At 45.1% G+C, this 14,033-nt stretch overlaps 1 protein-coding gene and 1 long non-coding RNA gene across 3 annotated transcripts in view; one reads left to right on the forward strand and one right to left on the reverse strand.

Moving 5' to 3' along the window:
- The window catches only part of MLXIP (MLX interacting protein), a 1,610,055-nt gene that overhangs the window by 964,705 nt on the left and 631,317 nt on the right, over window positions 1-14,033 (forward strand). The gene's annotated exons all lie outside the window — the stretch shown is intronic.
- Window positions 1-14,033, reverse strand: part of LOC138492452 (uncharacterized) — a 249,553-nt gene that overhangs the window by 15,440 nt on the left and 220,080 nt on the right. The window lies entirely within an intron of this gene.

Raw genomic sequence — 14,033 nt, forward strand, 5'->3', positions numbered from 1 at the left:
CTATATTTTTGGGATGTCATCAGTAATGCGGTGCCTCCTCTGCCTTTTGCTGGCACTACTGAATGGACAGTTGTTCCTGAGCCAATGCAGCTTTGGGCAGGTAGTCTTCAATCTCTTCTTAAATGTTAGATGAGGTTCCACCATCTCAAGTTGTTGTTTTGCTTGGCAGTCGCCTGTAGAGTATGGAAAAATGGAGGTGGGCGCAGGAGTGAGGAAATATCGCTCGCCATAGTTGCTACTCCCATATTGTTAGCCCCCATAATGTGTAGCTTGGGCCATTACCAGAACACATGCGAAAAAAGGGGTGATGCGGGGGGCAGGGCTTAAGGGGTAGAGTTGCGCTGCATGCCGACGCTGTCACCTGTCATTACATTTGAAGGATAAGGTGCATGTTGGTGTGCAAATGTCTCCGATCCCATCTCCTATTGGAGGAGTGCCCATTCCGTATAGAGGAATGGGAACTATGACTAGGAGTACAGGAGAAATGTCCTTTTGCCTTCCCTCTCTTTTGGGCAATGCTGTAGGGCCTCCCAAAGCGAGGCAGGGTAACTGCTGGTACCATCCAGCAGGCCCAAGAGAGGTCCAGCTCCCCCCATCCAGAACTGGCCCCTCTCCACTCCACCATTTAGACAGGAGACAGCAGTCTCCCCCATCACAAAGCAAAGGAAGGGTGAGGTGAGAAAATCACCTCACCGTTCCACAAGCAGCAGGGTGCTAAGCGCCCTAAGGAAACTAACAAGGCAGGCAGGGAGAGCAATAACACCCCCCCACCTGCCTGGGGGGCCAGACAGTCGGCTCTGCCGGCCTGGGGGCTGGGTAACAGCCCCCAAAAGATACACTTCAAAGCCTGGGTCTTATAAAAAGAGCTACCAGCTCCACAGAAAACACAATCGGTTTGTAGACCCTGAAAGGGGACTCAAACAGGCAGGAGGTTCACTGTTAACTCCGTGTCCTCCACTTTTCCTCCTTTGAAGTTTGCTGGTAACTTGGCATCTTCCTGGGGCTTTACTTTCTTTCTAAACGAAGTTCACCGTACTCGCTGTGTCTTTTTCATTCTGTTTTCTCTGAACATTCCACTGTTCAAAATACTTTGCAGAGCGAGGAGTTACAGAAGCCGGGAGAAAACAAAGTAGCAGGCAGCGTTTTTTCCACGTTACCAAGTAAGTGAGCCCCCATCCCCAGGTTGTGCAGCAACAGGCCACACGCCGGCCATTGCACGATTTCAACAAACAAAGCCAAACACAGAGTAACATGCCCAAGTAGCGCACGCAAATATCAAACCTCTCCCCAAACCTCTCTGCCACGGAACAGCGTGACAGACAGGGCGTGCACAAGTAAAAGTTCCAATTTTTGAAAGGAAATGACTTTGGAAACTCTATGCTAACAAAGATACTAATGCAGGGAACATAATTACAAGCCATTTTTCTAAGCTGCACAAAGCACAAACCGCACGCATTCAATCGAGTACAGTGCCACGCATCTCCGCCCATCAGGGGTGTGAAAACATTTGTTTTTCTCGATCATAAATCAACAGCAACACGTTTGCTTTGGAAGCAAGACGACACAAAGCAACACAGTTTTGCATCCCGGGAGCCGTGTTAGCTTAACCTGTGGGTTTTTTAGCACAATACAAAACAAATTTTCCCAGCAAGGAAGGGTGCCAAAGCCCTTTAACAAAGCATAAATCTTATTAGCAACACGCTGTTTCTTCAACAAGAAATTCGGCATAATTGCACAGAAACAAGCCACCAGTTTCCAAAGTTTTTTATACAGAATAAAAATTGTTTGCCTCCACAAACAGGCAGATGGCTCCCAAACGAAAAACACAGGGAACTGCAAGCCCACCACCAAAAGCCAAATCACCCCACCTGCTCGCAACAATCGAGGCAGCTGAACACTACGGTTGGGGCTGGGTCAGGGAAAACCTATACGGCCTACCAAAAGAAGAGATGCCTATGCCACCTGAGTTGGGAGATACCTCACCACCCTCAAAGAAGTCGTCAAGCAAAGGATCAGGCAAAGGTAACAAAAGTAATATTTTGTCAAATTTGTGTGAGAACATGAGGGACATACAACAAATGATGCTGGAATTTAGAAACAAGCAAAAGTCCCCTGCAAGCACAAGTGACCCAAGAAACCACAACACCCCTCTTGAGCCATCAGTTATCACAACCCCCCCCGCACCCCCTGCCCACACCTACAATAGCAACGGTGGACCAGGCAGCAGCAACACCTCCGTCACTCACCAGCACAGCTGATGCTGATCCAGCAATAGCATCCATAAACCCAAGTAGGCTTACAATAACAACATCCACACCCAATCAAGATGGTGCATTAAAGGCATGGGCAACCCCCAACGCCAGCACACCTGAGCAAGCAGATGCAATCAAAAGTGGCGAACCAGAGATGGTAATGATCACCAGTGCTCAACTGGACCAAAAGTTTAAAGCTTTCCAAACAGAAATTCTGAATAGATACAAAAGATGTCTAGCATGGAACATAGACACCATAATCAAAGAAGCCATATGGGCAGTAGAAATTATTGAAATCTTTTCACTAATAGAAGCCCAATGAAAGGGTAGGGACTCTTTCAGGGATCCCAAGAAAATAGAAGAAAAGGCGATAGCTAGAAACGCCCAAGTAGAACAGAACTGGGACAACTGGTTAAAATCCTTTGCCATTAAAACTATGGGCTTACATGGATAAAGTCAGAGAGGTAGAAATCGCCCAAAAAGGCAGAATCTAGTTAGCCTACGACATCAGATTCAGACGGAGTATGTTAGAGAGACCTGCCATAGAATTGGATGAGGTGCAAAATGACTTATACATTTTAAATGCCGAGCTTCCATCTGAGGAAGAAGTCACACAACCAACAACCAAATGAAATAAAAATTCTCAGGGCAACAGAGGCACAGACAATGAGAAAAACAAAAAAGGGGAGCAGCCCTTTAGGAAAAAAACAGCCCTGGGCGGCTAAGTCTAATGCCCACGGACAGAACAGAAATCAACATGGTCCCAAAGCCATTATTCCATGCAGGAATTTTGCAAAAGACGTATGCATATGGGGCAAAGAGTGTTGTTACAAACACAACTGTACAAACTGCAGTGGCGACCACCCGGTCAGCAACTGCACCAGACTCCTGGCCAAAAATGCGGAAGATTGACAAACACCCAGGCCAGCCAAGAGAACAAACAGCATTACAACCAGGCAGAACACCCATCAACCACAGCAAAGCACTATGGGATTACCCGGACAGTGAAACGAGCGCAGCAATTCTACAAGATTTCAAAACATGTTTTATCATACCATTTAAAGGAACAGGGTCCTCCAACATCTGAAAAAACCTAAAATCCGCCAGGGATAACCCAGAGATAGTGAAATGCAAATTAGAGAAACAGCTAAGCCTGGGCAGAATAGCAGGACCCTGGGACGCCATGCCATTCCCGGACTACCTAGTATCACCGCTAGTCCTGGTTCCCAAAAAGGAACCAGGTAAAATGAGGCGAGTTGCCCTATCCAAAAGGCCAATTGCTGAATGACGGCATTCCGCACAATTAATCAACGGTTTCATATACTCAATTCCAAGAGGCAGTAAGACTTATACAGGAATGCGGCAAGAATGCACTAATAGCCAAGTTAGAAATCGCATCCACTTTCAGACTCTTGCTGGTTCATCCAAAATCCCAACAATGGCTAGGATTTACCTTTGAAAACAAAGTTTATGTTGATAGATGCCTCCCCATGGGATGTGCAGTCTCCTGCGCCCTATTCGAACAGTTGAGCTCCTTTTTCCAATGGGCCTTCCAGAGGTAACGCCCAGGGGCAAAAGTAGTACATTACCTAAATGACTTCATGGTCATGGGGCCTTCAGAGTCAGGAGAATGCAAGTTGGCTCTAGCAGAGCTAGAACAGATGGCCACAATATGGGGCATCCCACTGGCCAGGGAAAGGACAACCAAACCATCCACCAACATAATCTTCCTGGGTATTGAGATAGACTCAGCAAAGGGCATTTGCAGAATCCCCAGCACATAGATAGCTGAACTACTAGAAGAAAATCAAAGTTTAAGCATGAAAGACAAGGGTACAGTAAAGGAATTGCAATCACTGGCAGGCAGCCTCAATTTCACAGCCAGAATCAACCCACAAGGGAACGTTTTTTCTAGGAGTCTAGAGTTCAAAACCAAATCCTGTACCAAACCCCATCTACACATCGGGCTAGACAAAGAAGTGAAAGAGGACCTAAAAATCTGGGAGAACTTCCTTAAACATTTTTAACGGGAGAATTCTTTCGCGCACAAAAATAAATGCATGGGCCAAAAGAGTCCTCTTCACAGACGCACCCGGGAGCAGGGGTTTTGGAGCCATCCTAGGCACAGAATGGGTGGCTGGGCAATGGCCAAAAACATGGCAGTCAGCAGGATGGACAAAAAACATCACACTTTTAGAAATAGTTCCCATCTGGCTAACAATACGCATCTGGGGCAGGCAGCTAGCTAACACGGATCTCTTGGTTTGGTGTGACAAGATGGCAGTGGTAGGCATCATAAACAGAAGAACCACCAAATGCCATCTAGTGCTAAAAGTCTTAAGAGCCATTACCACAGTCACACTACAAGAAAGCATTGTGGTAAAGGCCAAACACATCACCGGAAAGGATAATAACATTGCAGATGCTTTATCTCGCTTTCAGTGGACAAGATTCTGGGAGCTAGCGCTGCACGTCCCAAAAAATGATGACGTTAATACCAGCGGACGGCTGGGAAATTTAAAAACAAAATGCACATCAACGCCGCCTGAGAGCCAAGGCCGGGATGTACAACATAAAACAGGCACCTCAAATACGGGTGCCAACTACACTCTGCCCACAGAGATCACGAACCCTGGTACGGGGTTCCTTACAGAAATGGCAGAGAAAGCGCTGGCAAGCACTACCAAGGCACAGTACACTAAGTGCCTACAAAATGTGTTTAAAACAGATTTAAACCACTTTTTGTAATAACAGTAAAAGAGATGGAAAGGTTTTTAAAATGGGCGAATGGGCGCATGACAAAGGGTACAAGAGGGATTGGGCAAGAAGACGCCTAGTGGCAATATCCTACTACTCCAAACTCCGGGGGGATGCAGACCCCACTCAGAGCATCCTTATCACGTATGCCATGAAGGGCTGGTTGGAAAATAGAGGGACCCCAGGTAGACACCTGCTGCCCCCTTGATTTCAACAAATTAGTAAAAATAACGAGCCAACTGGAAAACATATGCCATCATCCATATGACGATGCAACTAACTGCCCAGTGTGCATCACCAACCTATACTATGCACAGAGGCCCAACGTAGGGGGGAGGTTCCTAATTCACAGGGATGCCTCGGCACTAAGCTGCTATCAATTCAAAGGGGTTCTGTCAAAAGCCATCAGCAAAGCAGGATGGGACCCCAAGGAATTCAGTATCCACTCTTTCAGAATCAGGGCTGCAACTCCCATGGCAAGGGAGTCTCACCCCCCAACAAGTAAAAAACATAGGGGGATGGAAGTCAGACTGTTACAAAAGATACATCAGACCAGAACCAATATAGTCACCCCCCCCTTTTTTTTCTCCCAGCAGAATCGCCAGCTGGGTGGACCACCCCCCTCCGGTCAGCGTGGATAGTCGGCCACTCGTTCGTTATCATGGCAGGGCATTGGGCAGAAGAAACCAAGGAGGGCCCACCATTTAAGAATACCATCGCATCCTGGTGGGTCTACAGAGGCCTCCTTTGGGCAGACATACACAAGTTAGCTGACCTGGTCGCATACAGGGACCTGCCAGAATTTTTGATAATACATTTAGGTGGCAATGATCTGTTGTCCACAGGAAGAAGAAGCTTACTCGAAGAAATGTGCGCGTCACTAGCAGGCATCTCACATAATTGGAGAGATGCTGAAATCTATTTTTCAGCCATCCTGCCCAGATGAAAATGGCAGGGGGCCACCTGTTACAAATCTGTACACATTTCCAGAAGAAAACTCAACAGAGGGATAGAAAAATTCTGCACAGCCAGGGGCATAGGTTTCGTAAAACACCCGGCCATTACATTAGGAGATCCCGATCTGTTTCTCAAAGATGGCACACACCTATCAGGACCAGGCATGGAACATTTCCTCCGAGAAATCTCCTCCACCTTAGCCACCAGGGGCTGCAGATAATCACTTTTGGGGGAACACGGACAGCCAATAACTTGCACGTGTGTGGCGCACGGGCCAGAGGGGGCTACCTCTGGACCCGGTGCCCAAAAGTATGATATCATATGGATATGTGATTATTGTTATTGTTTCCATAACCATATATGTAACAATAAAATCCTACAGCCTTTTATTGCCAACACTAGCAAACCGTGTGGTCCAACTCACTTGTTGCAGGGTGGGTGGGTCGGATCTGCTACTTGCATGCATATGGGTCCAGCAGTTATGGGCAATGCTGCAGGGCCTCCCAAAGCGAGGCAGGGTAACTGCTGGTACCATCCAGCAGGCCCAAGAGAGGGCCAGCTCCCTCCATCCAGAACTGGCCCCTCTCCACTCCACCATTTAGACAGGAGACAGCAGTCTCCCCCATCACAAAGCAAAGGAAGGGTGAGGTGAGAAAATCACCTCACCCTTCCACAAAGCAGCAGGGCGCTAAACACTCTAAGGAAACTAACAAGGCAGGCAGAGCAATAACACACCCCTCTGCCTGGGGGGGGGGAGAAAGTGGGCTCTGCCGGCCTGGGTCACAGCACCCAACAGATACACTAAAAAGAGCTACCAGCTCCACAGAAAATACAATCTGTTTGTAGACCCTGAACGGGGACTCAAACGGGCAGAAGGTTCACTGTTAACTCGGTGTCCTCCACTTTTCCTCCTTTTCCGCAAAACCCTCCCACCCTAGAAAAGAAGGGCGCTACCTCCGGACCCGGTGCCCAAAAGTGTGATATCATATGGATATGTGATTATTGTTATTGTTTCCATAACCATATCTGTAACAATAAAATCCTACGGCCTTTTATTGCCAACACTTGCAAACCGTGTGGTCCAACTCACTTATTTCAGGGTGGGTGGGTCCGATATGATACTTGCATGCATATGGGTCCAGCAGTTATCAGCTGTTACAATAAACTTTCCTCTCGTCACTGACGTCCATGTTTGCCACACCTCATGGGCCACTACATGGTACCTTCTGTGATACAGAAAGTGAACTCTCCAGAAACATTTCTCTGGCCTCTGCTGGTTCCCTGCAGTTTGTGTTGCTGCATGAGTCTATTACCATCTCGATAGTCTCTCTCGGTCTGTGGCATGTTATTCTATTCTATTCTATTCTTCAAACCATTTATATTTGATGAGATTCTTTGTGTTCCTCCCACCTGCCAGTCAGGTTAATAGTGCCCGTGAGGGCTAGGCTTAACATTTCAATGCTACTTCCTTTTCCTTTACTTACAACCCGTCTAGCCATAAATAGATGAATTGCTTTACTTATACGCGGTATACCCGAATCCTAGGCAAGAATGGTCTAAGGCAGTTGAAAACGTTCATTAACTTTGAACGTTATGTAACAGATCTATGTTACCTCTGCCAAAAACACAGATGTTTCCGTGTGTCCCTGTTAGCAGGAAAGACAACAGTAAATGCCTTGCTCTTCTTCCATGAAACTTAGGGAATACAAACGGCCTTTTATTAAGAAAATGCCTGTTCGGGGCAGCATTCTGCAAGCAAGAAATGCAAGGTGAAAAGAACTCGTGACGAGAGTTGGAGGCGTAAACCTTTGTGAAGCTGCAGTTCATGTGAAAACGCGGTTCACAGTGACGGAATGGCTACGCTGGGAAAGGTGGGGTAGAATACAGAAGGCGCTCAGCCCTCCTGCACCATGCTCCCTAACCCCAAACCGATGTTCCAAGAGACTGTAGAGCCAGGGGCAGGTCCACAAAAAATAGCGCAAATGAAAGGAGCGCAGAGACTGCGCTCCTCTCATTTGCGCTATTTTAAAAAATACACAGGTAAACTTACTCTCAAAGGTGACCTGTGCATTTTGAGAGGGGCTGGATAGTGCCTGCGCTGTGCAGCTCCTTTGCATTCATTAGTGTCGTGAGCGCGACGTTAAGCGGCCCATCTTGGTGAAATAAATGACCCAAAAAAGCATTTCCACCCTCTAGTGTGACAGCTGCGGTTTAACGCATCCCCTTGAGCATTCGGGATGGACTTTAAAGTATACAGTGCAATTGGCAGGCATACATCTGTAACATAGGCAGACCGGCAGTGCATATATAGAAAAGCGCAACACTTTTCTATGGGATATTTGCATCTTACCCCCATGTGCACCTTACATAGGGCAACAGGATGCTTAGTAGTTGCGGTACATAACTGAACACAAAAGCCGTTTCACAGCACTTTCTATGACAGATGATCGTATGCTAGTGAGGGTCCAATGCGTGACACCATATTTGAAAGTGTTGACAAGGTCACTGTGCATTTATGTTTAATGTGCACCTATGCCTGAAGTGCAGCGATGCTACAGTGCAGCGGCCACAGCGAGATGTGGCCTTTGAGTGTTGGAAGTGGGATAACAGTGCATCTGCACCCAGTTGTACTGTTGTTTGGAACAGTTACAAGTCTGTGAACAGACTTGTAACTGTTCCTGTGTTCTCTACCGTGTCCTTTCACTGTCCAACTCCGCTCCCACCGTGCCAGCACTTTCATGCACTCTCCCTACCTAACTGTGTGCAAGCTGTTTGGAGGTGTTACTGGATCCACTTTCTAGTGTGATTCCATGTCAGCGGTGCGCACCCGTTTTTACGTGATACTGGAGCATTAGTAACTGATGGCATTGGTAGCATTGGGTATCTGCTGTTAGGACACCTAGAGATACGTCCTTAAGAGAGTCCGTCCACAAGTTCAAACCCCCTAAATGACCAATACTCTTTTTAGTCTATTGGTTTTCCTTATTTCCCCTTTATAAGAATTGCATAATCACAGCTACTTGACGAGGATCACTTGGCTCCTTTTGTAAAAGGACAGATAACATACAAATAACTGCATTGGTCATTTAGGGTGTCCGAACTTCATGACATTGGATGGACTGCTTCCAACTATCAGGCAGCAGGTGATCCCCTCTGTTAAGAAGGCTATGAGGCTTATTGCTCTTCCCTACAACATCAACAATTTAGACCTGAGTGACTGTTTCAGACAATACACATTAGTTATTCTTTTGGAACTTGTAATGAATGGTTCCTTTAATTCTTTTGTAAAACCTCATTACTTATCAAAATGCATGTAAGCATAATTACCACAACAGTGTGTTGCAGAATATAAAACAGAAACAAACCTAGCAACAATTAATTCTACCTCAATAGTGTTTCAATCCGCAAAGCTCAACATTTGCACTCAAAAAACGGTGTTTTTGAAAACAAATGATGTGAAAAATATTTATAAAACAACACAAACTGACAATGCTTTTGACACTTCAATGTTCTTTTGTGTGGGTATATTTTTTAACCCCAGCTTTCAGCCCAACATGTTTCGCTCTTATATCCTAGGCTTTTGTCCTTGGAACCTCTTCAGAGGCTATTGTCCCTTCAATATCCTCGTATACACCCTGTATTGTTTTTTTAACATGTGCTGTGTTTTTACAATTTACTGTATTCATGACTATTCTGATGAGAGCCAACGACAGGCATACATAGCATCCCGCTCGCTTGAGAACACAAGCAGATATGTACATCAAGTAAGTGATGCGATTAACACTACAGAGAGGCACAGAAGCCTAGACAGAGATCCTTTAGCTACAGAGGTGCAATAATGAATATGGACAATGTGTCTGTTATCAACAGCTTGTTTTGGGAATGAGGAAAAACACCATGAATGAATAACAGACATTTACCGTAAACTGGCTAGTGGACTCACAGAATGCCACTAAACAGGTGAGAACTAAATAACAAGTTAAACAGTAAAACGCTGTTGTTGATAATTAGCTATGAAGCATATATAAAAGAGCTAATAGGTTGTTAAACACATTGCCTCCACAGAGCTAAATAGAATCTGTAGCAGACAACGGGCGACGGTACCTAGGTTTGTAGGGCTAAACAAAAGAGCCCGATAGAAGGAAGACAAGTATTTCCAGTAAGAGGACTGTTTCTCCTGTTACAGTTGATCATTTAGTAGACCAAGAATAGACAATACACGAGGTTAAGTGCATAGGCGAACCATATACAATTGTAATGTTCTCGTCAGCATAGTCATGAATACAGTACATTGTAAAAACACAGCAAATGTAAACAATAATACAGGGTGTATACGCGGATATTGAAAGGACAATAGCCCCTGAAGAAGTTCTGAGGACAAAAGCCTATGATATAAGAACAAAACAAGGTATAACTGAGTACGTGGCATATTTTTGCATGAGTAGCAAAGTTTTTTTAGTGTAAATGTTGAGCTTAGCGCTATGTTTCTGTTTTATATTCTGCTACATACTACTGTGGCGATGATGATGAAATGCATTTTGATAAGTAATGAGGTTTTACAAAAGCATTAAAAGAACCATTAAAAGTTCAAAAAGAATGACTAACGTGTATTGTCTAAAACAGTCCACTCCGGCCTAAATTGTTGATGTTTTATGTATATGTCCAGGGGTGACCTGAGTGCTGTATGATATAAATGACCCTGGAATCTGTTTTTGAAGGGATTGCGCCCCCACCCCAAAAAACACCCAAAATAAAAGGAGGATTGACCCACTTGCCAGTTCCCCTCTGGCAACTGAGTGTTCACATGATGTTCCTCTGTGACGCAGCTTGTTGCGCTAATAGCCGCAAGTCAAGTGTCCCTTTCTTTAATGTTGAGAATTATAATTTTTACTATTGTTCAGATTATTATTATTAGTGTTTTGTTATAGCTGTAGAACATATTAGGCCATAACAGTTCACATTTTTTAAAAAAGCATTGAACAAGAGGCTCAAACATAGCTCTGTTTGTTTTTCCAAATAGTGTTCAAACCTCTACACTACTATTTATGTGGTCATGAAGCCTGTACGGGCATATGTAAGTTTAAGCACAGCACACATGGGCAGTGTGGTTTGTTTCCAGTGCCACATGGTGGGGAGATTCAGTTAGGCCTTTCAAAGATGAGGGGAAAAAAATCAGTTGGATGCTTCTTGCTGAGTCAGTGGGTCTCATTACGAGTTTGGAGGTAGTCATGCCATTTTTACGGGCATGGCTACCCCCAAATTCGGGTCCCGCAAAATGGGAATAACCGGGCCATTCCGACCTTTGCAGGCCCGGTAATTCCCGTTCGAGGGGCCCGGTACATTCTCATTCCCATTTGAGCCCCCATAGGACTCAATGGGAATGGGGAGGAGGGTACCAACGGACCCGTTCTTAACGGGACCGTTGCTACCATCCTGTTCTGCTAGCGGATGCCACTCTGCACGTCTGGTCTGACCAGGCGTGAAGAGCGGCCCGCGAGCAGAACTCGTAATGTGGCGGTAGAGTGATAATGGCGCCGGCAGCACTAGCGGCGCCATTATCACTCTACCGCCAGGGTCGTAATGAGGCCCAGTGTCTTGTATCTCAGCAAAAGTGGCATTCCGTGTCAACCAATACTAAAATTTTCTATGACATGTGCTGTACATTGGCAAAAAAGCTGGTGAAATTGTGAAAGTGATTGCCACCATTTACATTAATACATTTACATTTTACATACAACTACTATCTGCCTAAATTGTTTTTAATAAAGGCAAGATGGTGGCACATTCTCCCTAGCATTGCAGCCAAGTTGAATTTTTCCAAGTGGAAGCAGTTTAAAACTAAATTTATATAGGGATTTACTTTAATGGACAGGAGATGGCATCTAGATATTTCACATATCTACTTTCAAGCCTCGGAAAATTACCACCAATACCTTCTCGAAAATGATTTATTTTGTTGATCAATCCTTTCTTTTTAAATTGGTACAAGGACATTGCGCAACCTGAATTATCACAATAATCTTCTAGGCTGGAGGTTCTCATAGCAAATTGTTGCAGGTTTCATTTTTTATGAATGTTTTTATTGAAAACAACTGAGATTAGAAACCATATTATGTATGGAGATGCAGACAATACAGTTGAAAGGGGAATGGGGAATGGATTACATAGCTGCGTTTGCTGGTGGTACGCACCCATAAAAATAAAATAAAAATGCAAACTAGAACAAAGTTCAGTACAGAATATCCTGACATTGAGTAAAACAGCATCCTATCAATGGAATTGGATGCTTTTTGCAAACTGGGACAGGCGATTGGAAAATAACACACATGTGAGGCACCAAACGAGAATTTAGACCAAACAACAAAGGACATGCAGGAACTACGTACGTTCTTCAAATCTTTGATAGTAACTGGAGCACTTGGGCAGATTACAGTGCTTTAAAGGGAGTAAAAAAGTGTGGCACAAATGTATCAAGAGTTTAGAGCAGCTGGGATCAGCTCATGCACTCAAATACCTTTTGCTGTGCATGGGGTTAAGATTTATTTGTGCAAATGAAGGTTTTATCTGGTAATTTGGGGGCCCTGGGAGCCGTGGAGCCCGCTACGTTCTGGGATGGTGGATCTGGGAAGATATATACAAGGGATCCATTGGGATACCACACTGCAGCCCACTCACAGAGCAGGGGACAGTGACATAGACACTGCAATTCACCTTTTTACTTTGGGAGAAAGGCAGAAGATATCATTACTACCTTCTGTGACAATGCTCACCAGCCAGACTATCATCTGAAAGAACCACCCAAGGAATAACAGGCACCCGGACTTGACACTGGTCCTTTAAGGGCCACCCTAGAAATAGGGTCTCATGTTCATCAGGGGCATAATGTAGTAAACATGCGTAAGAGCTTTGCATAAGGCACAATTGTATGCCGCCCGTAGCCCTGCACTTTTGCACTCCGCTGTGCACATAACGGAAATTTGGCGGCGGGAGCAGTTTACGATGCAATGCTAACGTAACCCCTCCCCGCCGTCAAATTACAGGCTTCGTTAAAATTAGCTCCATATAATCTCAAATCATTGACCATGAGGATAATTTCAACTATCCCCTGTGCCCCTATAGAATCAATGGGACAAGTAGGTGGGACCCTTTAAGGGACGCAAGGAACAGTGATCCCACCATGCAAAAACCGTCTGAATACTCAGTTCTCCTCTCCAGGGTTCAGAAACTACTCATAAATCTGCAAAGAGAGACACAAGCCAAGCTGAGGAACCCGGTAGGCAGTCAAGCAGCTCCAAGACCCACCTCAAAACTGGAAGCTACCTTCTTGGGAGGAACTTACTAGACAATGCCTATACCAGCAACCCAAACCGGAAGAGGAGTGCTAAAATGGCAGACATAGTTCTGGTGAGGAGGGAGATTATTCTAGAGAGGTGACTGGGGCAGGAATGGCTAGAAACAGTGAATACCTTGGGACCATGGTAGAGGGTCCAGGAAGTAGTCAACCCAGCCCAAATCAGTCCCTCTCTCCACGAGAAATTGCATTGCTCCATTCACATGGCCGAGAATAAACTGTTTGCACTTTCTCTAGATGGAGTTTGGGAAGCCCTTTAATCCCACACTGGGAAGAACAAAACCAAGGCTACCATAGTGGAAACCCCGACAGCGGAGAGAGAGAGAGAGAGAGAGAGAGAGAGACTGACTGTATTTGGAAGTGACTCCAGAAGGGGGTCTGCTTAAAGACCTTGAAATACTTTTTAGTTGCCTTTGTCCCCCTTGTTTTTTGTTTTGGCTCCAACCTGTATACCAATCCCAAAGAAACCCCTTTAAGCACTTTATGTTTGAGTGGTGTCCAATGATTCCTGGTGGCTGTCCTGAGAAGGGTTTATTCATAATGTGTTATCTCATATGTATGGATTGGCAAGTTCCATACATCCCAGAACAGTGTCCTAAACTATAAATATAGGATGGATCGTTTTTTTGTGTCATTTGTATAACAGGAGTTGTTTTAAGAGCCCCTGGCTTCCCAGTAAGCTGAAAGCAGAGAATGTTCTAAGTATTCGACTATAC

This window comes from Ambystoma mexicanum, chromosome 10 (assembly GCF_040938575.1).
Source record: "Ambystoma mexicanum isolate Mex_15411 chromosome 10, UKY_AmexF1_1, whole genome shotgun sequence".
Classification (NCBI taxonomy): Eukaryota; Metazoa; Chordata; class Amphibia; order Caudata; family Ambystomatidae; genus Ambystoma; species Ambystoma mexicanum.